Source organism: Cydia strobilella, chromosome 18 (assembly GCF_947568885.1).
Source record: "Cydia strobilella chromosome 18, ilCydStro3.1, whole genome shotgun sequence".
In the NCBI taxonomy this organism is placed as follows: Eukaryota; Metazoa; Arthropoda; class Insecta; order Lepidoptera; family Tortricidae; genus Cydia; species Cydia strobilella.
The window spans coordinates 15,216,838-15,242,729 of NC_086058.1; the positions used below are offsets into that span (position 1 = coordinate 15,216,838).

General features: G+C 35.0%; 1 protein-coding gene across 3 annotated transcripts in view; it reads left to right on the forward strand.

Moving 5' to 3' along the window:
- LOC134749601 (phospholipid phosphatase 3-like) overlaps positions 1-25,892 on the forward strand; it is a 462,302-nt gene that overhangs the window by 47,037 nt on the left and 389,373 nt on the right. Inside the window, exon 1 of one of the 3 annotated variants that reach the window (XM_063684615.1) lies at positions 3,517-3,757. The exons of the other annotated variants lie outside the window; for them this stretch is intronic. The gene's annotated coding sequence lies outside the window, so the exon portion shown is untranslated. Of the gene's footprint in view, positions 1-3,516; positions 3,758-25,892 lie in introns of those variants that run through there. 3 annotated transcript variants of the gene reach the window in all.

The window sequence follows — 25,892 nt, forward strand, 5'->3', positions numbered from 1 at the left end:
AACGTCGTAATCAACATAAAAACCTACTGTTAATGTAAGAATACGAAAAATATGCCTATTTCATATTTTATTACTTACCTCTTCATCATTATAAGTATTATAACACGTTTATTTTTTAATGTTGAAAAACCGTTCTTACTAAGTTATCTGTATGGAACGGAACGCCTGTCAAAGAAGAGGCGTATTTTCTTACTGCAAGAATGTTTTAAGTTTCTAAAGGCAACATTCGATATTGTTTTTATAAATATACGATACACAAATAATCGTAAATAACGATATTTAGGTAATAATAGTACAATGTTTTATTATTTACAACTGTTTCTGTCTTATCTTAGAACATACAAAAAAAAACTTATTGAAGTGGGTTCAATAATAATAACAAAATCTATTCTAGTCGAATAAAAGCTAGAAAAACACCTCTTCATAATGTCAATGATGTCACAGAATTAATCATATAAAAAGTTTCGAATTCCATTCCTTAATACTTGTTGCTTTTCTTATTTTTTCGCAACTGTATTAAAAAACGACGTTCGATACACGTGCGGATATGTCATACTCCACTCGTCCCGAGTCTTGCCACGAGCCGTAGGCGAGTGGCAAGATATCTCGGTACTCGTGAAGTAGTGACATACTTTCCGCACTAGCATCGAAATGTACTATTTCAGATCAAACTCTTATCTGGTAAACAAAAGGCATTGTTTCTTTTATTATAACTTGGCAGGAACATTTACGTAACATAATAAATAGCAATAGCTATAAACCACAAAACTAAAACCTGGTATGGTAAAAGATATAGAGCGAGTAGGTAGATACCATACAATAAAATAATACTCTCAACAGTATAAGGAGTGTTAAAATTTCTAATAGTAAGTTATAACACAAGTGTAGCGCTTGAGATCTCAAATTACTGAGTATTTAGTGAAATCTAGGCTATCGAGATAAAACGGGTTTGGCTTGAGAGTGTAAAGTGAGAGCCAATCTTTGTAACATATAAACACGCTACGCAACAATATAAATATAGCACTTTATACCTGTATAAAGAAGAGACTCCTGACTCATCTTACTGCCAACTCAATACAGCAATGGGGTAGGTATAGTATGCGGTCTATCTACTGAGCTCGTTCACTTACCTGTACTGACAATGGCATTCTGTTAAACAAATGCCATTATTTCTTTTGTGCCTGAGCGCGTGGCCTTTGTGCCTGATCGCGTGGCTATTGTGTGTGAGCCTCAGGCACAAAGGCCACGCGCTCAGGCACAAAAGTAGTACGTAAGTGAACGAGCTCAGTAGAGATAGCGTTAACTATACCTGCATCAAAGTAGGCCCATCGCTATTTTAAGGGTTCCGTACCCAAAGGGTAAAAACGGGACTCTATTACTAATGTCCGTCTGTCTGTCTGTCTGTCCGTCTGTCTGTCACTTAGGCTGTATCTCATCAACCGTGATAGCTAGGCAGTTAAAATTTTCACAGCCTTTCACAGACTCGCACTTGTCCTGTTTTTATTTTATTTTATATGACAGCACAGGGAGGATTGGAAAGGGAGAGGGAGGCCTTTGCCCAGCAGTGGGGTGTGACACACAAATCATAGGCTAAATACATACATATTATTATGACGTGCAGTAGTTGCAGTTTTCTATATGGTACTATCGGACATGAACGCAAAATTTGAACCCACTCACACTTTTTGAATTTTAAATTTTGGAAGTTAACCGGGCCTTTTGGTGCAGGGGTCCATGCACATTTAGTAAAGGGTTGTCGCAGCATACGCAATTTTAACTGCATTCTTTCTTTCTGCATGTTATTCGTAAGGTTAAATTAAATGAATTAATTAATTAATCTTTATTGCCACGCCTTAGGAAAATAATTTACAATTTATGAAAAGATGGCTTAAAAATACAAAAATAATAAACTTCAACATCAACTTAACATAATGGCTATAACCACAGATTATATAATACTCTATAACTATAATATAACTTAAATCTATGGTGAGGCAAAGGGTCCCAATCTCAGCATGTGCGGTGAAAGACTAGAGGGCTCCGCGCTGATTTTCAGACTGGTCCCGGTTCGGGTCCCAGTCCCGTTTCTGCAGCTAACAGTCGCCATGTCAGTCCGTCTGTCTGTCCGTCATGTATATCCGTAATAATGCTTTGTTTTGATACATCTCTAAGTCAACTTAGGCTAGTAATTATGTGACGTTATACCGTTTTTTATGTAACGTACTCGCCGTTAGAAATTTGTTGAAAGTTGAGTCCGTTGTCAACTGACATGCTTGTTTAAACATCCGTGTAAACCTGGCTTAATTGACCTGCCGCTCGTTATGTTGGCAATATTTATTCACTATTTCCCATGTTTGACTTGATTCCGTTTATTTTATATGCAACAGGAAATACGCATACTGCCCATACAGGAATCATCATTGAATTTATTTATTTATGTATTTATTATTACAATTTTTTAAAAGAAATACACAATATAAAAAAAATGTTTCACAGTTTGTGATATCGCAAATAAAGTGCAGCCCATGATATCGTGAATAATCGTGATGTAAGAAATATACAGGATAGCTAAAAAATAAGTGCATTCCCGTTGCCAGGTAGGTTTTGGGATTATACCACAGACTACATACTAACTTATATTCAGCATGCCATTAAATGTAATAGTAAATATATTAATTCGCAAAATTGCTTCGTCTATAATAAAGGTAGAATTACGATTTCGTTCCGCCCGTCTACGCGCTACGGGCTCTACGGCTTAGAGTAGAAGTAGATGAAGTTAAAAGGGAAGAAGATAACTAAAGGTTTTCATAAAAAACGATGAAAGACTAAGCACAGGTAATGGTCGTGCATAGGCGTCTCATCGCGTGATATCATCATGATTTACTACGAAGCATCTACGAAGTAATTTACCAGAAAATTACATTAGATAATGATCATTGAAGTATAGGTAATCATTATATCTCTAACCAAATAAAAGTAACTTTTTTAGTAACAGTTACATAATATGTAAAATTAATTTGTTGGAAGCATATTTTATTATGTAATGTAACAAGACTGAGAAATGTAAACACACTACTTTCTTACATTCGCTTACTATTAGCGCCATCCCGTGGCGAGTAGATGAACTTATCAAATCAACAAAGACAACGTATTTTGGCGCCATCTAGTGTCGAGTAGCGGACTTCAATTATCTTCACGCGCGGTTATTTGTGTTTACGTCGCAATTAGTTATCTTATTTAGCATTTTTATCAATTGCTAAACTTGTATAGGTTATCACTTATTTCGTTTACAGTTTAATAGGTCAGAATTCGTGATAATTTTGCGAGGAAATAGCGATTTTTTTATTTAATTTGTTACGTACGACGAGTATTTGATTAAAATAATGTAATCGTAATAGAATGATTATGATTATGGCATAGCCGGTGGAACGTACGGGAATCTCCGTGAGAGTCCGAACGAGTGCAGTCGAATACTAAACATTTACAAACACTGTAGTAGGCCGTCAGTTTAGTTACCGGCTGCACAGCGCGTCGAGCGAACGCGTGTCGAGTCGAACTCACGAATGCGAACGGTTTACGCGAACTTTAAATTTCGAATCCTGTCTTCGAATTTTTAACTTCAACTGTTTTTTATCGAATTGTTTTCCGAATCGAACTTGGACTAGTGTTGTGTTTTGTTTTTTTATTTTTGAAGCTGTGTTGGGATTTTCTACAAAATGCCAGTGTTGGCAAAATAGAAATTCGGAGTAACTTTTCGGTGAGTTTAATTATTAATATTTATTTTAGTTTTGATAATAGTGAATATTTTGCTATTTAGAATTCAATATTTTTTTTAATTTATAAACAATACTTTTTTCAAATACCCTCATTGATTTTTAATGTAAACACACAGATTATTTTTTCTGTACACATAGTTTAAATGACCTTATTGCAATTAAATAATAAATTTAAATTTTTGAAGAAGACAATTTTGCAAGAATAGGCCCTCAACTAGTCATTTGTTTTAGTTCGGTATCTAAATTATGATTTAATATTTAGTAATCAGATGTCATACCTGAAATACCGTTTTTTTTCCATTTAGGTACTTATTAGAAATAATGCAAGATAAATAAAATCAGCCCTAAGTACAAACAGTACAAACTTACTTATGTATTCAAGCATACAATTATAATGTTATTTAATAATAAGTACCTAACAAGAAATACTAAAACTGTGTAAACATACTTACTTAAACTTCAGGTAAATAAATAATAATAAAACATGTTTATTTCGGCCCAGCATAATCCATAGATGTATTGTGTTAGTAAAATGCATCTTAATAGCCTAAATGTATGTTTATTTTAATATATTTAACATTTAATAAATTAGCCTAACTAAACATTATTTTATTTAAATTTTATTTAACCACAGATTTAACCTATCAAAAAAGGGAACGCGCATAAGCCCTGTAGATGCTGGTGTTCATAGGCTACGGTTACTACTTACATCAGATGTGGTATAAAAAAACTTTTTTAATTTAAAATCAGTTCATTACATCTAATTACAGCAACTGATAAAAATGATGTCAATATACATTTCATTGGTGACACATTATCTCAAGCAATTAAAATAAAACAAACATTAGGTAAGTGATAACTAATGGTTTCTGTCATTAGTATCAAAAATAACTACAATTAAAATTATAGTCCAAGCAATGGAAATTTTCTTGCCATCAACACCCATCAAATTAATTTAATACCTCCTCTACACAATGTCACAGAATAAGTAATAGTATTATCATAAAGAACGACAGAAATTTTGAAAATTTCATTTTGAACACCTGACCCGATTATCAACGTCTGCTAAACTATAATTTTATGCGAAACAAGTTATCAAACTAATTTCTTTTTTTCTTGCTATCTAATCCCATTAAATAAAATTATTTATTTAATAATATTTTTACCTACGAGAAAAACGGACCCGGAAATCGCTGCGTGTTTTCAACATTCTGAATTTTCCGCTCACAATTTATCGTTATAATAAATAACAAATATCTATTAACGTAAACAAAGGTTAAAGTTCCTTCCGAATCAAAGCTCACACTTAAAACTATGCGGAAACATTGCTTCCCGTTTAAACTATTCAATCAATTCGTGTTTTACTTATTCTTGTGTCGAAAGTGACGTCTTTCGTTAAAGAAATGTCACTTTTGACACTAACAGATCAGTATCATATCAGAACAGATCGAATGAGTGAAACTAGAATGGGCATATTCCCTTGTGCCTTTTTGTACCGAAATAGGCTTGTGCCGTACAGTGACGCACACTGGTGGAATCCCGCCTTAGGGTTAAAGTTTTATTCGAGTTCGGACTCGCGTTCCAAGGGTTCCGTACTACACAATTTAAACAATGTATTTTTTATGTGAAACGTGAGTGAAATGTCTATAAAAAAACCCGTAGGGGTCGGATCAAAAACGAAGTAATTATAGCCGACTCACGCTTGACTGCACATTCCTAATAGGTTTTCCTGTCATCTATAGGTATATAACTATTTTGTGTATTTTTTTCCAAATTTTAGACCCAGTAGTTTCTTATTTTCTTGAATAACTTCTAAACTGTTTATCCTAAAATTATAAAAAAATATACCTATATATTTGAGATTCTCACAATTAGCTCTTTCATGTGATATGTAACACATAGTTTGAAAAACTTTATTTTTAATTTTCTCATTTAACTCCCAAAAGTGGCCCCCATGTTTAAAATTAATTTGTTTACGTTACATGTCCGTCTTTGGGTCACAAACTTACATACGTGTACCAAATTTCAACTTAATTGTTCCAGTAGTTTCGGAGAAAATAGGCTGTGACAGACGGACAGACAGACAGCCGCACGAGTGATCCTATAAGGGTTCCGTTTTTTCCTTTTGAGGTACGGAACCCTTAAAACTATGCGGAAGCATTGCTTCCTCTTCAAGTAAACTAATAAAGAAACCACCGCGACTCATTGATATTTGAGCCTTCAAAGGTTCAAAGCCAGCATTTCCTTACATCTTAAGAATTTTTGGATTCAAAGGAATGCCCACATTTCCTCTTATCTTATGATTGAACTTAGCAGAATGAGTTTCCTTTCCGCAGTTTATAAAGTGCGGAAGTTTACAGACAGACAGACAGACCGACAAAGTTGCTTTCGCATTTATAATTTGTATCTCCTTGGATATCACGGGCCTATGCATCCCGGTCTTTTGATAGGAGAGCTTTAATGACATGTAGAACGCCTGCTGGAACCCGTTCACAGGCGCAACAATAGACACCCATGAACCAGTCGCAGCAGGCATTGGGACTATTGTAGAAAAAGTGAACAATATATAATAATATTATTAATATACTTGGGATTGGGACAAACTTCTATTATAGACTTTATGTAAGTATTGTGCCGTATCAGGTGCCCCAACATGTTTTCCCTTCTGTTTTCAATCATTCTCAGCAGAGATCGCTTCTCACCTACGTTTTTGAACCAAGCCAAAGAGAAAATCAATCAATTTGAGAACAATCGCGACTAAATGTCTACGTGATGTCTTACACTAGGTACATAATTATTAAATATATGTATGTTTATTTATATATATATTAAATTTGTATATATGTAGGTATATTATTATTTTCTTTATGGATATTTGTGTAAATATAGTATCATAGTAGTCTGACTTGGATCTTTTTCATATTTACTCTTTACAATCCTGCACCAAACTGTCTCTGTTTAGCCCAATGGTTGACTGGTAGAGAATGCCTCAAGGCGTTAAGTCCGCCATTTGTACTCTTTTTGTGTAAATTTGTGCAATAAAGTTTAAATAAATAAATAAAAATCAACGTAGTGACGTATCAGGAGCTCAAAACAGTGGCAGAAAGAAGAACGGAGTGGCCGGTTACTCCACCGACAAGAGCCAGGCTCTTAAGAGTTATGATGATGGGATAAACTGCTAAAATCGAAACCCTGCCCGTAATCAGGTAAAAACCGAGTGTAATATACTCTTCCGCAGCCAAGTGTGGTATATTCATTAGTGATTTAATGGTTTCCGCCGGATTGTACGGGATTTTATCACGCTACGAACGTCGTAAACCGCAGATTGAAATTTTATATTTATATAAGTACCTACTGATACGTCATTACGTTGATCTTCTCTTTGGTCCAAAAACACACGTCTCGGTCTTCCTCTGCCTCTCCTTTTTTCTATTCTTCCTTCAATTATAGACTTTATGTAAGTATCAGGAGGTCAAAACAGCGGCGGAAAGAAGAACGGAGTGGCAGTTACTCCACCGACAAGAGCCAGGCTCTTAAGAGTTATGATGATGATGATAAGTACCTACTGAATTTTACCTACTGGAGTTAATCTTTATGTTAGTGCATGCGGAAACATGATTTTTATGTTTGGCGTTAGTTTCTTACATTCTGTGTAATTATTTAACCGTTTTCTTTATCAATACTTTTTAAAACAACGAATATACAAACAATTTGAATTTTCATGACCTTTTTAATTCAATGTTATTAAGGGGCCCACTGACTATCAGTCCGCCGGACGATATCGGCCGGTCAGTTGTTCGGAACTGTCAAATTTTTGTTCTAACTGACGGGCCGATATCGTCCGGCGGACTGATAGTCAGTGGGCCCCTTTATAGTAATTCCTTGGATTTCACGGGCCCATAAATCCCGGTCTTTTGATAGACTTGCGTTGGGATATAGATCCAACACGTAGAGGCCCCTTGGAGAGCTTTAATGTCCTGTAGAACATGCCTTATTGTTATTATTATTATGTTTCATATTCTGTCTATCTGTTAGGCTCTTTTTTACAAGCTTTTATTTAACTAGCAATTTTGTTCGGGTTTAATCTTGCAAGCTAAATTAGAATAGAACCACTTCCAATTAGTCTCATGCATGAAGTTTATATTTGAACGAAATATGTTTTATTCGGATGTTTGTTACCGTTATATCATGTTACAAATGCATTTCCGTTTTTAAATTACCATTTAATTACTTAAAATTATAAATAAAAAGTACAAAAATTTGCCCGCGAAAAGCTAGTGAGCGAAACGCTCGAAACGCCACGTGACGTCACGCGTTCGACAGATTAGTGTCACTAGTAGCAAACGTCAGTTGGGCCGCCCAACGTGTGACGTCATCACGCTCTGTCGAATTCACGCCAAAAATGATGAGCGTTTCAACCGCTCAAAAATTTTCAACATTTTAAATATTTTTTAATAAAATAATGTTAAGGTTTACAAAAGTATTTTTATCATTTCCGGTATTCCAACGATATAAATTATGAATCCAAAAATAAAAATAAATTCATGCATGGAGCTAATTGTTCGATTGAGCTATAACTTCACATACCTATTTAGTTGACAATGATATTATATCATAGTACCTAACTATCGAGCTGATGTGATAATGGACACAGGTGTTTAGGTTTGTTAGAATTGTCTCAATGCCTGTTGAAAGAAAAGTACAGTCAGCGATAAAAGCTTAATCGCGTTAGACCCGGTAATGACATAATTAAAATTTTGACAAATTTTGACAAAAAACTTATTTAACCCATTAGACTGAATTTCATCCAGGCGATACCACGAACAGTTTTTCTTACCGATTAACGCTGTTCGCCACTATCGGCTTGTAGTTTAGTAGTTTCCGCTATTCCGCTCTACTTTATATGGTCGGATTGATCGGTTTATATTGGCTATATAAACACATAATATATGTTTTCTCAAACATGCTATGTAATATTGATATTACGTTCTTTATATTAGGCTGGGAAGTATCACGACTCCGGCGCGGCTAGACGAGGGGCCTGTAATGAAATTTCATACAAAGTTGCAGGCCTAGGCCGGGAAGTGGCTCTTTTTTAATTTCCATTTCACATATATTTGTGACACAGCATCATGGCATTCAGCCAAAAAAAAAAACTATAACCAATATTTGCTTATGGTTCGGAATGACATTCTGCCAATACCCCTTAAAAAAAACAATAAACGATAATTAATATATTTTGCAGTTTTATTTGTTTTTTAATTTACAAAAAATATATAAATAAAACATTATTAACAAATTCCAATAATATTGAATTGCAAATTTACCTACAAATACAGATTTAAAATATAGTTGGTCAAACCAGTTTTTCAGTAAATAAGAACAAAAAAACTATACTCATCCTTTTCTTTTGGGTGCTAGTACCAGTATAAGACAAAGATAGTATGATTATCTCTGTCTATGTTTGAAATGAGACAGTCCTTTGACAAACTATATTTCATTTAAATATTAGCGGTAAAAATGTCTATTCAAACACGCGTTGGTGTTTTTTTAATCGTTTTGGAGGTAAAGTTGAACATTTTTCATTGTGTATCTGTAATTCTATTTTATTGGATTTATTGTGCGTTGTTTATTGTGTTATTTAATATGAGTTCCGACGAAAATATTAAATGAATACCTGTTAATTATACTCCATGTTTAAGGCAACGATGTATGTGAAGCAAAATATCAACATAAAGAACGATGTAATCTTAGTTATGTGGCTAAAACTACAGTCAGAAGGATGCAAGGCGAAAAATCAAAGATACATAAATATACCTTTGAACATTTGTGTAATAAATTGATTAACTACATGTGTAAAATATACGACACGTGTGATAAAGATAGGTACAGGTGGTAGTTATATTTTGTGCCTGATTTTCTTTTAGTTTCTTTAGAATTAAAACTTTGATTTCGTGGAGATTTCTTAATTTATTTCATTGCATGTTTGAGAAAAGCACTATACATACATCGGCGTGAAAAGGGGTTGTCGGCCTCATAACTATCCGGCCTCACTACGTTCGGCCGTATATATGCATTCGGCCGGCAACCCCTTACTTCCCGGCCTCTGTAGTAATGTACTATTACATATAGGTTGCACATAAAAACGAGTTTACGACTTCCGTCACGTGCGAACATTTTTTAAATACACATAAGTCCTTAAATAAAAACATGTGTTTGATAATGTATTGAATCGGCATGGCATTATTATGTATTAAAACCATTCTAGAGCGAAATAAATAAATAAATAAATATTATAGGACATTCTTACACAGATCGTCTAAGTCCCACGGTAAGCCCAAGGAGGCTTGTGTTATGGGTACTCAGACAACGATATATATAATATATAATATATAAATACTTAAATACATAGAAAACACCCATAACTTAGGAACAAATATCTGTGTTCATCACACAAATAAATGCCCTTACCGGGATTCGAACCCAGGACCATTGGCTTCACAGGCAGGGTCACTACCCACTAGGCCAGACTGGTCGTCAAATATATCGGTTAGGTAATATATCGTTCGAAGCGATATTGTTACATTTCCCAAGTCTTAGTAATAGGGTCCCGTTTTTACCCTTTATGTACGGAACTCTAAAAAAGATAGGAACAAATATTGGTTCTCATCTCCAAAACAAATGCCCTTACCAGTATTTAAACCCAGGACCTCCAGATTATATAGGTATATAAGTGGGTAAGATGCAAAAACAAATCTGTAGTATAGTTAACGCTATTACTACTGAGCTCGTTCACTTACCTGTACTAACAATGGCATTCTGTTAAACAAAAGCCATTATTTCTTTTATGTGAGCGCGTGGCCTTCGTGCCTGCGCGCGTGGCCAATTGTGTGTGAGCCTCAGGCACAAAGGCCACGCGCTCACACAAAAGAAATAATGGCTTTTGTTTAACAGAATGCCATTGTTAGTACAGGTAAGTGAACGAGCTCAGTTGTAATAGCGTTAACTATAACGTAACTTACCTTACTTCTGTACAATTGAACTTACCGCAGGTCAAGGCTCCTATCACTTATCAACGCTGATAAGAAAGCTTCCTCGAGAGGTCAACGACCGGAACGTTATGCCCCTTTAATAGCCACTTAGATTTTACTACCGGACCTTTAGGTATTGGAATACCATTATTTTGAGTTATGGGTAAGATTTACCGAGCAAAAACTAGTCTGCCTACGACTTTGTCCGTTTCAGTGTTATTCCAGTCGAATTGGTTGACTAGTAGAGAATGCCTTAAGGCATTAAGTCAGCCATTTGTACTATCATGTTTTGTGCTTACTGCTTACTTACTGCTAGCCTTTCTCCGCAGACGTCTTGTCTGGTTGCCCTTGGCATAGGCCTCTCCCATATTCCTCCACGAGTCCCTGTCCAGAGCCTGTTTTGTGCAGTAAAGATTAAATAAATTAATTAATTTTACCCTTGACGGAAACCACACGGAAACGGAATCTTAAATTGCCATGCTTCAAGAGAAAATCTGAATATATATTAAAAATATTTTAAGTCGAAAAACGTCCCCGTATTTTAAGACGAAACGTCGTCGTCGTGAGTGACCCGTTATTAATACGTTTAATATGTCTGTGTCTCACGGAAGTTTTGTTATTAAAATCTGAAGATAGCCTTATATTATCACGAAAAATAGTAGATACGGAAATGGAACAAAAGGAACAATTTATTTTGAATATTACAAGGATTTACGATTGAAATTGATAAGTTAATAAATATTCTATGGGTTGAAATTGTGCTAAGTATTTATATTTCATATTTCTTTTATGACATAAAACATTAAAGGCGAAACTTCAGTTTTACGATAAGACTACATTTAATTACCTTTTTTTATTTTCGATTTATAAAACGCGAGTGACTCATTTAAAGTTTTGCAAACTACATTTTGTAGTAAATATATCAAAAGAAAACGTTCATTGTGCAAATCTCAAATATATATTTTATACACATATAATTTTAAGACACCTAAATAATTTGGAAGTAGGTATATTTAAGAAACTTGGCAATAAATAAAACAGTCAAACATTTTATAATTAAGGCCCAATATTTATTAATAAATGGTTTATAGGACAACGTTTTCTTGTATAGCCGCTATCAGACATGTCGGCGCGGCGAAAGCGCTCACAAATATTTGAACAAGCCTCTATTGTCAACGCGTTAGAGTGCGTGTTCAGATATTTTTGAGCATCTCGGCCGCTCCGATATATCTGATGGCGACTGTAATAAACAAAAGTACGATACCAAACATACGTAATAAATAACATCAACAAAATATTTATCAGTACGGTTTTTACTCACTATTATTTTAGTCGCTTTTGGCGACATTTTTCGGATTCTTTGGGAATCCATCCTCAGGTACGAGTGCACGACGTACAACCGCCGCGGACACTCGTGCCTGAGGAAGGATTCCCAAAGAATCCGAAACATGTCGCCAAAAGCGACTAAAAATAATAGTGAGTAAAAACCGTACTGATAAATATTTTGAAATATGTCTCACGATAGTTTAAGTGCGATTATCAACAAAAACAAAACTATGAGTAATCGTAACTATTATTTCAATCAAACCGCTGATGCAACGAAGTTCACTTCGAAACAAATGCATACATTAGCGCTAGAAAGATTTATTTTGTTGTTTTTGAGACAAGTTAATGTCTTTATTGATGCATCTCCCACTGTTTCACGCCATAAGCGTAGCTATAGATGTATAACTTAATGCAGCATACAGGGTGATGTAACATGTGACGTATTCGCTCTGTGTTTATTTTTTTATGACTCAATTAATTTATGAATAAAAACCTACCTACTAATAGTGTTGTGTTCCTGCCGGTGAGTAAGGTTGCCAGAGCTCGAGGGTGAGGAGTGTTAGGGTCGGCAATGCGCATGTAACTCCTCTGGAGTTGCAGGCGTACATAGGCTACGGAGACTGTTTAACATCAGGCGGGCCGTATGCTTGTTTGCCACCGACGTAGTATAAAAAAAAATTAAGATTATTTCGCCAATGTCAAGAGCGTGACGTTGTTCGGTAGTTGCTTTTAGCGAAGTAATATAAACTTTACAAATACATAGTTAAATTGAACTGAGAATTTATACCTCACTTGCATTAAATTTACTAAAAAATATGCAAAAACAGTTAAAGATGTGTAAGTGTATATCATTTTGGTAAGATACATTACTTTTAGATAACAGACTATTTTCCATTAACCCTTTAAACACGCTTCACGCTTCAAGTCCTTCAATATCTGCATAAGAAAATACATAAATATGATGTCTCTATAAAAATCGAATATGATATTTTTGCGGTATAATCCCGCGTGTGCCTATAAATTAAAGGTTTAAGCATCAGCCTGTATGATTGCAGCTGTCCGTCTGTCAGTCACTGCTGGGCGCAATGGCCGACGATTATTGATTTACAAACGTGCGCCTACGCAGTTAGCGCGGAGTAAAGAGTTATTAGATGGAATGGTAGAGCATACCGTACCGCATTCGAAATTTGATTTAAATATATATTTATTTATTTACTAGCTGTGCCCGCGGCTTCGCCTGCGTGGAATTCGGTCTGTGTCAGTAAGCGGCTAATTCACCCCTAATTTATCTCCCTGTCCCCTGGAGACAGAACTTAAAGTAAAGTTGACAGATGGATACGCTAGAGGACTGTAGTCCAGATTAAATATTTTACAATTAGGTACCTACCACCAAAGATAGATATAACTCCGTAATAGATGGATACAGTTTAAGGAAAAAACGTGCCTCGAAAATCACGAAAATTTGATTCTCGATCAGACGTCGCTACTACCTTTTGCCTACTCTCGTATAGAGGGCGTTGACGGTTTCGTTTGTTATTATTTAACAATTTTAACGCATATCAGTGAAAGAACATGGGTCAAAATAATAAAAATAATTAATGCAAATAAAAAAGATCGTCTATCCATATTTAAATACATTTTATCGTATTTTAATAAATCTCCATTTTTTGTTTTAAAGTGTGTCGATAGATGGCAGTGAATTTACTGTGGTTACAAAATTTACTATGACAGTACCGCTCTATAACATTATATCCTCTTTGCTACCACTAAATAAAATTACACTCCAAAATGTTTTTTTTTTGCCGTTATTCAAATTTTTGACGTGATTTAAACGGCATAGAGTAGTAGGTGTATATCGAACGATACAGTACCATTTTTGTATTTTTACGTCCTTGACTGTACCTATGCAAATCGGGTACACTACATAATTCCGAAATTTTTTATTCCGGATTTTAGAATGTCGAATTTTATCAATCCGATTTTAAAATGCTCGACCCATCAAAATTCCGACAGTCATAATTACGAATGATGAAAATCACGAAGATTTATATTTCCGAAAACCCATAAAGCCGAATATTGTAAATTCCGAACTACATAATTCCGACTATAACAATTCCGATGGTGGCAAACACCGAATTTAACATTTACGATTTTCAAAATCACGAATTCGGAATTGCCCTTATTCCGAATTAACGTGATTCCTATTTTAAATATCCCAATTTTTAAATTTCCACTTTTCTGGCAACAGTTCGTTTTCTTGGGGGTCGCAGTTCTAACCTAACCTAACCCACTTTTCTGGCAACAGTTAGTTTTCTTGGGGGTCGCAGTTCTAACCTAACCTAACCCACACCCTTGCTAGAAAGCAACAGTTCGGGTTCGCAGGTTCGCAGTTCTGTCTAATTTATTTATGCCGAATTTTTATGCCAAAAATATTTTATGCCGAATTTAACTACCCGTAAGTACCCGTAATAATTACTAAAACGTGAGTCTTCATTTGAATATCACAGATTTCATTTTTCCGATCTTGTAAAAAACCGAATTTCTGAATACCGAATTATTTTATTTCCGATCGGACAATGATTATTCGGAATTTAGGAATTCGGAAAAAATTTTTTTTCGGAAAAGTGTAAAATCGGAACTTTAAGCTTTCTGTCAAGTGACAATCGGATTTTAAGTTTTCGGAAATAGCACATTCGTGATTTTATTCCATCGTGTTTTTAAAAATCGTAATTTTGATATTTCGGACTTATAAATAATCGGGATTATGAAAGTCGTGGTTATAAAAATCGGAAAAACGTATTTCGGAATATTTGGGTGTTCCCATCAACGGTACGGAGTGAAACATGTCGAGCGTTTTCGACTTAAAACACGTGAGTGACCCGTTATTAATATATTTAATATGTTCCCATCAAAATCATGTCATCCAAATCGGTCCTCCAGTCAAATCAGTCTAAGCATGACGCCGGCGGCGGGCAGCGTCTGCCCCTTTTTTTTGTTTTTGGAGTGGGAAATGCATCTGCCCCTACGACTTGTTGATGGTCATAGCGAAGCAGACGCTCACGGGGACCTGTAGGCGCTTGAAGCGGAACGGGAAGTTGCTCGGAATGAGGGGGATACGCGAGATGAACACGGCTTCTCCGGCGCCACACTCCGTCAGGATCTGCGCCTACATATGTATTACGTACGATGTATTTGGGATCACAATCGAACTCGCGCTGGCTTGCCGTTTCAGCCGAAAGCGAAGCGACCTGCCTGGCTAGAGCGCCACTGAGTCTCTCACCGTGGTTTTTCTCAAACTCCTGAGACCGTGCCCCTTGTGGCCGCAATGCATTGCGAGACTTTCGCGAAAGATTCGTTTTTTTTCGGGAAGGCATGGTAACGCGTTTAAGTCCCAAATCGTTTGACATTTACTGTTTTTTTTTTAAGTACCCACCTTCGTGACCATTATTAAGAGGAAAGGGCACGGCCGCTTCTCCATGCAAACGCAGTCTCCATTTTTTTGGTTAAAAACTACCCTATGTTCTTGCACGGGACTCAAACTATCTCTATACCAAATTTTATCTAAATCGGTTTAGCGGTTTAAGCGTAAAGAGAAATTAAAAAAAGTTTTTTCATATTTTTTGTGTTTTCACTCGGGAATGGTGTCATTTTGATATCATAAATGAATTCGGCATACCCGATTTATACAAAAACGATACCTAACTTGGCCTAGTAGCTAAAATGATATATAGTTATTAAGATAAAGTTTTTAACCCCTTTTTCACCACCATAGGGGATGAATTTTTAAAAACGCTGAAAGTAATTTTCTTGCTTTTTAATATAATAACGTTTTGCAAAGTTTTAAGTTAGTAGCTTAAAATAAAATTTGCACCCCAAGACAAACTTTCATCCCCTTTTCAACCCCCTGAGGGGTTACATTTCAAAAAACGTCAAAATTAGCTTTTTTGTAATCGTCTATCATACCTTTCTAAGAAGTTTCAAAGCATTTGTAATGAATTCAAACTTTCAACCCCCTTTTAACCCTGTTAGGGGACGAATTCTTGAAAACGCTAAAATCACTCTTCCTGTATTATAATAATATGCCCATTATACAAAGTTTCAAGTAACGCACTCAAAAAAAATTGATCTCCATACAAACTTTCAACCTCTATTTCACCTCCTTAGGGGATGAATTTTCAAAAACGCTGAAATTAGTTTTCTTGTATTTCAATAATATATCTTCTTACGAAATTTCAAATTGCTAGCTTAAAATAAATCTTGAACCCCATACAAACTTTCATCCTCTTTTTAACCCCCTTAGGGGTAAAATTTCTCAAATTTTTATAGCCTATAACCTGGCCGTGGATTTTTTCGACAGATTAGTAAAGTTTGCATCAAAATCCGTTCAGCCGTTTTCATTAGTTGCGCGGTCAAATAAACAGACAAACAGATAAACAGATAAACAGATAAACAGACAAACAGATAAACAGACAAAAATTCTAAAAACTGTTGGAATGTGTTCTGTTATCGATTCTAAGTATCCCCAGCCAATTTTTTTTTCGAATATCTTCCATGTACAGACTTTCGACCCTCTTCCGCTTTATTATATGTATAGATATTTATTCAACATTACATGTCATGTGCATTACAAAAGATGTTAGTTACAGGTAGTTGGTACATGACACCCTGATAGGGCACAAAATGCTAACAGATAGATAGGTACATTAGGTATAGGTACATATTTATCGCCCTTTACCAAACGTACACACATACGACACATATATACACACATATACATAAACTATTTTGACACATATGACATAAACTATTTTTTAATTAAGACGTCACCGACATATACTATTTTCCATTAAGGCATCATCCTGTATGTGTGCAGCTGTCCATCTGTCAGTCACAGCTAACTGCGCCGACGATTATTGATTTACAAACGTGCGCCTACGCAGTTAGGAGCGCAGAGTAAAGTTATTAGAAAGAATGGTGCAGCAGGGTTCGTAGTCATGCCAATTGTTTAGTAGCGAACGAAACGCAACTATTACTGGAACATGGAAGAGTGATAGACTAGAGAGAGATGACTACGCAGACTACGCTACGCTACGGAGCGTTAACGATGAGCATATTCAAAACAGACATTCGAAGTTTAAAAATTGTGACGTTTTCAACTAAATTGTCGGTTGTCGATAAGGTTGATTTCAAATTGAAGCTTGTATGTATCCTGTATAATTATTTTGATCGTAAATGTACACTTTTCGTTGTTTTATTCAAATTTGCGCAGTATTTTAGTTAAATAAATTACATTTGTTTTAAGACGAAATGGCGGAAAATTGGGAAAATTTGATGATTTTTAGTATGTTATTTAGGCGTGTTTTTTGGGGTTTGCAATTATTATTATTTTTTTTATTATTATAGGTTTATTACAAATTGTGTAAATTTCTAATGATAGTACGATTCATATATCTTTTACCAATAATTGTATATTTACATAAATTATAATTTACCCTATGTAAATTCTAACATTGATTTAGCTGTGAAAATCGATGTTAGATTTTTTTTTCCAGAATCAGTAAACAATTTTAGAACACATGTATTAATTTCAGGCAAAAAGAAAAACTCATGCATTTGAGGTTTAATCGCGGCATGCCATATCTTTTGCTAGATTCGCCGCTCTTAAGATTTTTCAGTACATATGTCGTTTTAGAAATGTCCTGTTTCATTGTTTACGACCTTCACAGGCTGATTTATAGCGTCACTGGTGTTAGGGTTGTCATAAATGCCAGTTAATAATATATGTGACAATTGTGACATAGCTTTCGTAAGATGACAGCTGTTATCTCAATAGAGAGCTTGCATGAATTGTAGATGGCAGCACAGAATCCGCCTATGCATTGGCGCGAAGCATTATGTCAAGTTTCCATTTTAAATTTAAGCCACTAGATGGCAGACCCTACTATGCGAAATAATGCCAGCGTGAAGTGTAGGGGGCAGCACCTGCTTAGAATGTTATCGCTTTCGATTCAGATCACGAGATGGGCGACCATACAAACAAGCACAGCCTCTACACGTTTTGCATAATTTGCATTTTAAGGTTACAAATTGTATGGAGATGAAAGCTATCGCCATAGTCCGTACCCAAGCTATGTGAAACATACTTTAAACAGTTTTCACTTATGTTTAATTATTTTATGTTAAACTAAACCAAAAGCAATATAGCACAGACAATCGTACAGCTACATAAAATCTAAATAGGTAGTTAGTCAAACCAAATTGTCAGTAAATAAATAAGAACAAAAAAAAACAATACATCCTTTTCTTTTGGGTGTAACCAGATTAAGACAAAGATTCTCTCTGTCTGTTTGAAATGAGACAGTCCTTCCTTTGACAAACTATATTTTCCCAAAGATAAAAATATTCTCAACTTAGATGCCTAAATTCCTATACTAATTCATTCCCCGTTTATTTTTGAAGAAAATCGTACGTAATAAAAATACTTTACTTTTCGCACCAACAAACGCATTTGCTGAAAAATGCATTCTATCGAAATTCACAGACAGAATTCTAAGTATCCACACTAAAACAACGTATCCATAAACTCTCATTATAGTATCATAATTATTACAACAATGTAGCCACTTTGTAGTTTATAATAATTGTTATTAATATAATTAATAACAGGATGTGGCAGCCCTGTGAACTAGGAGTTTCGGTTTAAAAATAGAAGGACTAGTGACCGCGCTGTGTAGGTAACAATTTATTTGAAAACACCACTAGCCGCGTAAGTTGAAGACGCAGGTTCGATTCCCGCCTCAGCACCGGTGGACTTGGTCACTTTTTCTTTAGTGTATGATATCTATTTCAGTTTATAATTTGTTTGAAAATATCTTAAAGGGGGGCTATATTGTAATTTTGTAATTGTAATTCTTAAGGGCAAATGCCCTGAAAAAACACAAACTGCGTAATTGTCTACGCAAGCAGATTTGATTCCTTCAATTAAATAAAAACTGAAGGGCAAAGGTGCTTTGAATAGTAGCCCTAACTGTATTTATTTATAGTCAATTTTAATCATGGCCATGCTTACAAATTGACATAAAGGGCCCATCTCCCTTATGTTCTACAAGGTCACTCCGACCCTTCACATGTAAGCCCTTTAAATGAACACTTTAATTCTAGGTAGTGTCCGCACAGTAGTCACAGGGCGGACACGCTATACATCAAAAATCACTTACGTTTCTATGCGTGAACGGCACGTTTGTACACGCGTCATGCGTCATAGTGAGTAAGTTGCAAAATAATACTGAGCGGCCGGCAAACGGCCGTCAATCTGCTGTCGCGGGGCGAGGTAATTCGAGTCGGGCGGGGCGGTGCGTGGCCGTTCTGTATGATAATAATATTATTACTTATTCTGTGGTTAAGTAACCAATTACGAACACTTGACTAACCATAGGTGATTCTTAAGTCTGCGCAATAAGGCTTATGAGCTTTTAGTTATTAGTAGGGATAATGGTAGTGAGATTTGTTAAAAGCTTAATGAATGTTAAACATAAATGAAAATGGATGTAAGTAGAAAAAGAAATAATTAAGTCCCCGGCAAGCTCGGCCGAATTTCACCTTCGCATACAAACGGTTTCGTTCTCATTTTAAAACTACGTGTTGGATTGTTATGAAACTTTGCACATACAATGACATGAGGTATAGTATATCTAGTCCTGTAATTAGTCCAGCCCAGCTTATAAAACAAATGAAATAGAGCGAAAACAAGTTTTGTATGAAAAACAAATTCGCTGTATTCTTTTAACTATGAATATTTAGTTTCTAAAATAGGAAGTTTATTAAAATAACTATAAGTTTAATAATTTTGCGACACTTACGCCTCTGCAATAGTTTGTTTGTTTCTAGTTCTAAGTTATTATGCTTTTACTATATCAGATATTTGCGACTTTTGCTATAATAAAGTCTTGTCGTAAAACAGATATAAATGCAGTTTTAACATCCGTAGCAAAACGAAAGTTACGATATACAGACGTTACAAACAGTTACACAACACATTTTAACCAAAGATAGATATAACTCCGTAATAGATGGATACAGTCTAAGGAAAAAACGTGCCTCGAAAATCAAGAAAATTTGATTCTCGTTCAGAGGACGCTACTAGTTTTGGCCTACAGTCGTATAGATGGCGTTGACGGTTTCGTTTGTTATTTAACAATTTTACGCATATCAGTGAAAGAACATGGTTCAAAATCATAAAAATAATTAATGCAAATAAAAAAATCATTTATCTATATTTAAATACATTCTATCGTATTTTTATAAATCTTCATTTTTAGTTTTAAAGTGTGTCGACAGATGGCAGTGAATTTACTGGGGTTACAAAATTTACTATGACAGTACCGCTCTAGTATAAGTTACTCTATGTTTTGACCGTCAATTAGGAATATGTGTTTTTACAATCGTTGCCAGCTGTGTTTTAGCTGTAATGTTTTCAACAAAGTCGGTAATTGTACTCGAGAACTGATTTGTCTACTTTTATTCATACGATCCCAGGCGCCGCCACCGTCATATAATAAAAGTTACGCTCTCATTTCAAAACGACTTGCTAAAGTGACATGAAACTTTGCATGGACATTCAAGTAAAATATATCTATATCTGGTACTAGTCTTAGTTGCTAGAAATTGTATAATATACGATATGATTTATTAAATTAATTTATAACGAGCAGAAACGTCTGCGATCGATGTTATTAAGCTTATTTAGCTTAGCTTATCCAGAGGCCGTGAGTTCAAGTCTCACCCAAGGCAGTAATTTTTCCACTTTTAATGATTTATTAAACTCCGAACAATACGTAGGTACGTAAGTAGGTACTTATTAGCATTAAATGAAATATTGAGTGTCAACTCATCAAGTTACCTACTTATCAGTGACAGTAACGCCTGTCAAATTTGTTGACTCATCACTGAGATTTGTTTTTAGCAGTCATTCAAAATTAGTTTGTACTTTGGATAAACATAGGCATCGGGCCTGATAGCAATGAACTTAAAATTAAGTAGGCGTAACGAACAGCCGATGAGAGATTAATTATTAGTTAATAAATAATGCGGGCGTGGCAGCGCAATGGGCCAGAAAATGCTTTGTTTCTTATCAGGGAGTTTTAATAGTATAGCAACACCGTTTCTACCAATTTAAAAAGGAACCCAATTATTTATTATTTATATATTACTACTACTACAAGGGTAGACCGAGGTGAATTGGATCACAGCGAATCGGATCAGGCTAAAAATCTGTTGATATTTAAGATATTCCTTATGACTGTCGTACTGTATAAGAGGAGAAACGTACAGTGCAATTTTAGTGCGCTCATATCTATGTAATGTTTCAAATATAATTTAGGTGCACATTAAATATAAATTGTTTTCGTTTGAGTATTGCATAGCAGCAGTACCTCAAACAATAATACAAAACCTTGAACTTACTAAGTAATACCATGGTCGGTAAAATTCAAACTTGGAACACAAAACCAAAATGGCCGTTAGAACCTTAGAACCTACTGGTTTCATACATTATTTACGCTTTCTTCTACTAATAGAACACACAATGCACTAATTTTACCCAGGCGTCATTACTATGAATGCAATTAGTCTACCACCTAAAACCTAAAACAAGCGAATGTACACTTAAATCAGTTCTTATAAAGGTCACTGTGATTGTAAAGATAACTTTGTAAGACACGAGTTAAGCTACCATGTTATTAATGTGACTGTTTCAATCGATTTCTTACCTTAAGCCCTTTGAAATAAGAATGTTCATATCTGCATTTTACAGGAAAATAGTTACAATTTTACTCATACAGCTCTGATAAAGGAAATTAAACTGTAATGTCTCAATAATAAGGATAAGGATTAGTGTATTATTGAAGTGCTGGCGCCAAGTTGAGCTAAGTTTGTTGCACTGTAGGCGTGAAATGGGCTGTTATTCACACAGCATAGCGAGTGAAGGCGAGAGGCTGCAAAGCTTTTTTATATCCCAGGTACATACTAAAATAACAGTTTAGTACCACGGATACAAATAAACAGTTATGATTATGGAAAACACAGTTTTCTTAGAAGCATTTATAAATTTGCAACATTGTACGTCTGAAATGGTTTGAAATGCTTTTAACTCTCGTTACACAGTAGCAGTAAAATGTGCTTCTAATTATTTAAACTTTATTGTACAAGAAAACAAAAATACTTAAGGAGGCCTTAATGTGCCTCAATGTGTATGTCAGTCTAGTATCTATATCTACTTATTTATGAAAATAAAAACCGTAGAATTTACCCCAACGCACCTTTCATATTGGTTTCGTTTGAGTCGAACGCTCGCTAAGCTTAAAGAACAAAGCACTAGCTGAACTGTTATTAGATGAATAGCTGCATTCATAGAGGTGCATTTGTTTTTAGGGTTCCGTAGTTTACAATGTGTTTTATAAAGGCATTTTACTAGTATGTCGGCTACTTAATTCCATTCTTCTGGTAGTGTACTTCTAAAAATGCTGAGAAAGCGGTATTTGGTCCAGTAATGTTTCGTGACTTGGCTAACAAATTGCGAATATATTCGCGAGCTTTACGCATTTGATTTAAGTAGTTGCCATACAACGCATTTTGTAAGGATGTCCTTATAACAAAACTATAATCTCCAATTAATTTTTTATTTTCTTTTTTACAGGTAAGTTGCTGTTCTGATTCATCACGCATAAATGGCGGCGCGGATTTCGATAAAATTTGGTATAATGATAATTTATTATCCGGAAACGGACTTGTAAGTGCGTTGGGGTAAGATTGAAAGGGTTTTTTGTGAAAAAGGATCTTATCCCTACGCACCTGTATAATATTTTTTATCCCGGAATTCATCTCTTAATAAGGTATTCAAATTAGAACAATTGCTAAGGGGTAGAGGTAATTTAACGAAATCTAAGCCTATGAAGTCGCAAACAAAGGCTAGTTATTCTATATTAATAACATATATGTGCCATTCTCAATCAAAAGGGTACTTATTGTCGGTTGTCAATAAGGCGCTATTTCCATATAGCTTCAATTGAAAATCAACCTTATTGACCAGCGACAATGTGGTACCTTTGGGATACCGCCGTTTAGCCAAAATATTTTTCGCCAAATTTCACTTCCCAACAAACTTATGGCATCAGTTTCATTTCCCAAATGAAATTTTAGCAAGTTTTTTACTTCGCAACCATTTCATTTCCCAACCCCATATTGCGAAATGAAAATGACGTACTAGGTTGGGATAGGTTAGGTTGGATTATGAAAATTTGCGAAATGAAATTTTGCCAAATGATAATTTGCGTAAAATAGTTTGGGAAGTAATACTTTGGGAAACGATTTTTGGCAATACATTAGTAAACCGGTACGTTTTGGTTGAAAATGTCACATATATGTCACCGTAAAATTGTGACCACCCGTCAGTTTACAATCTCGCTAGTTACATTATAAACTGACGATAGGAAGTTTACAAACTAACCTAACCTACGTTAGATTGTAAACTTATGATTTCACAATCTTACGGTGTCACATACATTGGAAATGACACGCGATGGTAACTACGAAACCCAACATACTGAAGTCCGACTCGCACTTGACAGAATTATTAAAGTGCATAATTAGTGCGCGGGCGCCAGCTATCGAAGGAATTCAGAACTGATTCAGATGAAACTGTTATAGCTATTAATTTAACATTACTTTTACATAAACATATTGATGAGTAATGACTTGGAGCCAACGGGTTTAGGATTATCGAATATAAATATAAAAGCGGGCGGAGCGGCGGAAACCGCCGAAATTTTAAAACGTAATAAAAAATATAAGAGCCTCGGTAGAGAGTATCATTTCGTTCCATTTGGAGTTGAACTCTAGGTCCATGGGGTCCCAGCGCGCATAAGTTGTTTGCAGAAATCGCGAAGCGTCTGGTTGACGTAACTGGTGACCGAAGAGCTGGCGGCTTTCTCGCACGACGTATCAGCATTGCGATACAGCGGGGAAATGCCGCCAGCATCCTTGGTACAATGCCTCAAGGGCCTATTTTAGATTTAAGCTAGTTATTAATTTCGTTTACGTAGTACCACTGTATATATCTTGTATGTAAATAAATTTGTAATAAAAAATAATTCCTTAAAATAAATGATGTTGGTTTAAACTATTTTGGCTTTAGTTGGTTGTGTGTTGAAGTCGCCTAAAGGAAGGTATGTTTTTCATAAAGAGTAAAGTGTTACTTTAACTTAAAATTAAGGTTTGCAAAAAGTTGAAAAAGTTGTCCTTTTGACTTGTCTTGGCGGTGACATTTTTGTGACTTTAAATATCTATAAAATTAATTAAATGTATATTTTTGTACAATATTAAATAAATAAGTACATATAATATATCCAACAAATCCCTTGTTAAGGAGAGATTAGACTTCGTGGCGTTGTTAGTAAAAGAGCCGGTGACGTCGTGGTAACAACTTGTTACCACGGCGTCACCGGCTCTTCTCTCTACGTACTAAGCTACCAAAGCATACCCGATTACGGAGAATAATCCAACATATTTTTTTTACAACTACACACAAACATTGTAGTTCTGTTAGCAGATGGGTATTTGTGACGTTTTCAACTAAAAGGTCGCTTGTTGATAAGGTTGATTTCTAATTGAAGCTATATGTAAAGGCACATTTACTTAAAGAAAGCAATATTGAAGTAGCCGGTATATTGTATCACCAATATACAGTTATTGTAGATACTCAATGACTTCTTACGAGTATTATCTCAAAGAAACAGTTACATACATACTTAGCATTCCAAACGATCCCGTAAGTCCGTAACAAGTCGATAAGACTTGTCAAGACCATGTGACATTCATTATACGGCGGTTACAGCTTATCTTGTTTTTATCGCGTTGACACCGTGTCGTTAGTTTAATCGTCGTGTCAGAACAAAGGATAACACCACTTGACACTTGATTGTAGGTATCCTTTACAGTGATTACTAATAGCAAAGATAGATATAACTCCGTAATAGATACATAAAAACGTGCCTCGAAAATCAAGAAAATTTGATTCTCGTTCAGAGGGCGCTACTAGTTTTGGCCTACAGTCGAATAGATGGCGTTGACGGTTTCGTTTGTTATTTAACAATTTTAACGCATATCAGTGAAAGAACATGGGTCAAAATCATAAAAATAATTAATGCAAATAAAAAAAATCATTTATCTATATTTAAATACATTCTATCGTATTTTTATAAATCTTCATTTTTAGTTTTAAAGTGTGTCGACAGATGGCAGTGAATTTACTGGGGTTACAAAATTTACTATGACAGTACCGCTCTAGTATAAGTTACTCTATGCTAATAGGTACTGCAAAATTTTATAATAGGTACTGCAGGTATTTATAGTAAGGTATAGTATTATATAATCTGTGATAGTAAGTAATATAGAGAAAAAGACAAACGTGATCAAAAAGTAACATAACGAATATTAGGTAGGAGCTTTTTCTTACATTTCGGAATCTTGTCTAAAAACCACTTTTATATTCTAATAACAGTCACATCTAAAAGAAAATATTTTAGTTTAAGACTAATTTAAAGTTTGAAGTTGATACTTCCCTATTATTGTAAGATCTTGAGTAAATTTTCAGTATCTTATAGCTTTTGACTGAAAAACGTTTTATTCCCTCGCAAGTTAGATTCAATAAAAAACTGATACATATCTTCCATTTTCTTCTTTTTTTTCAGATGTTTCTACCATA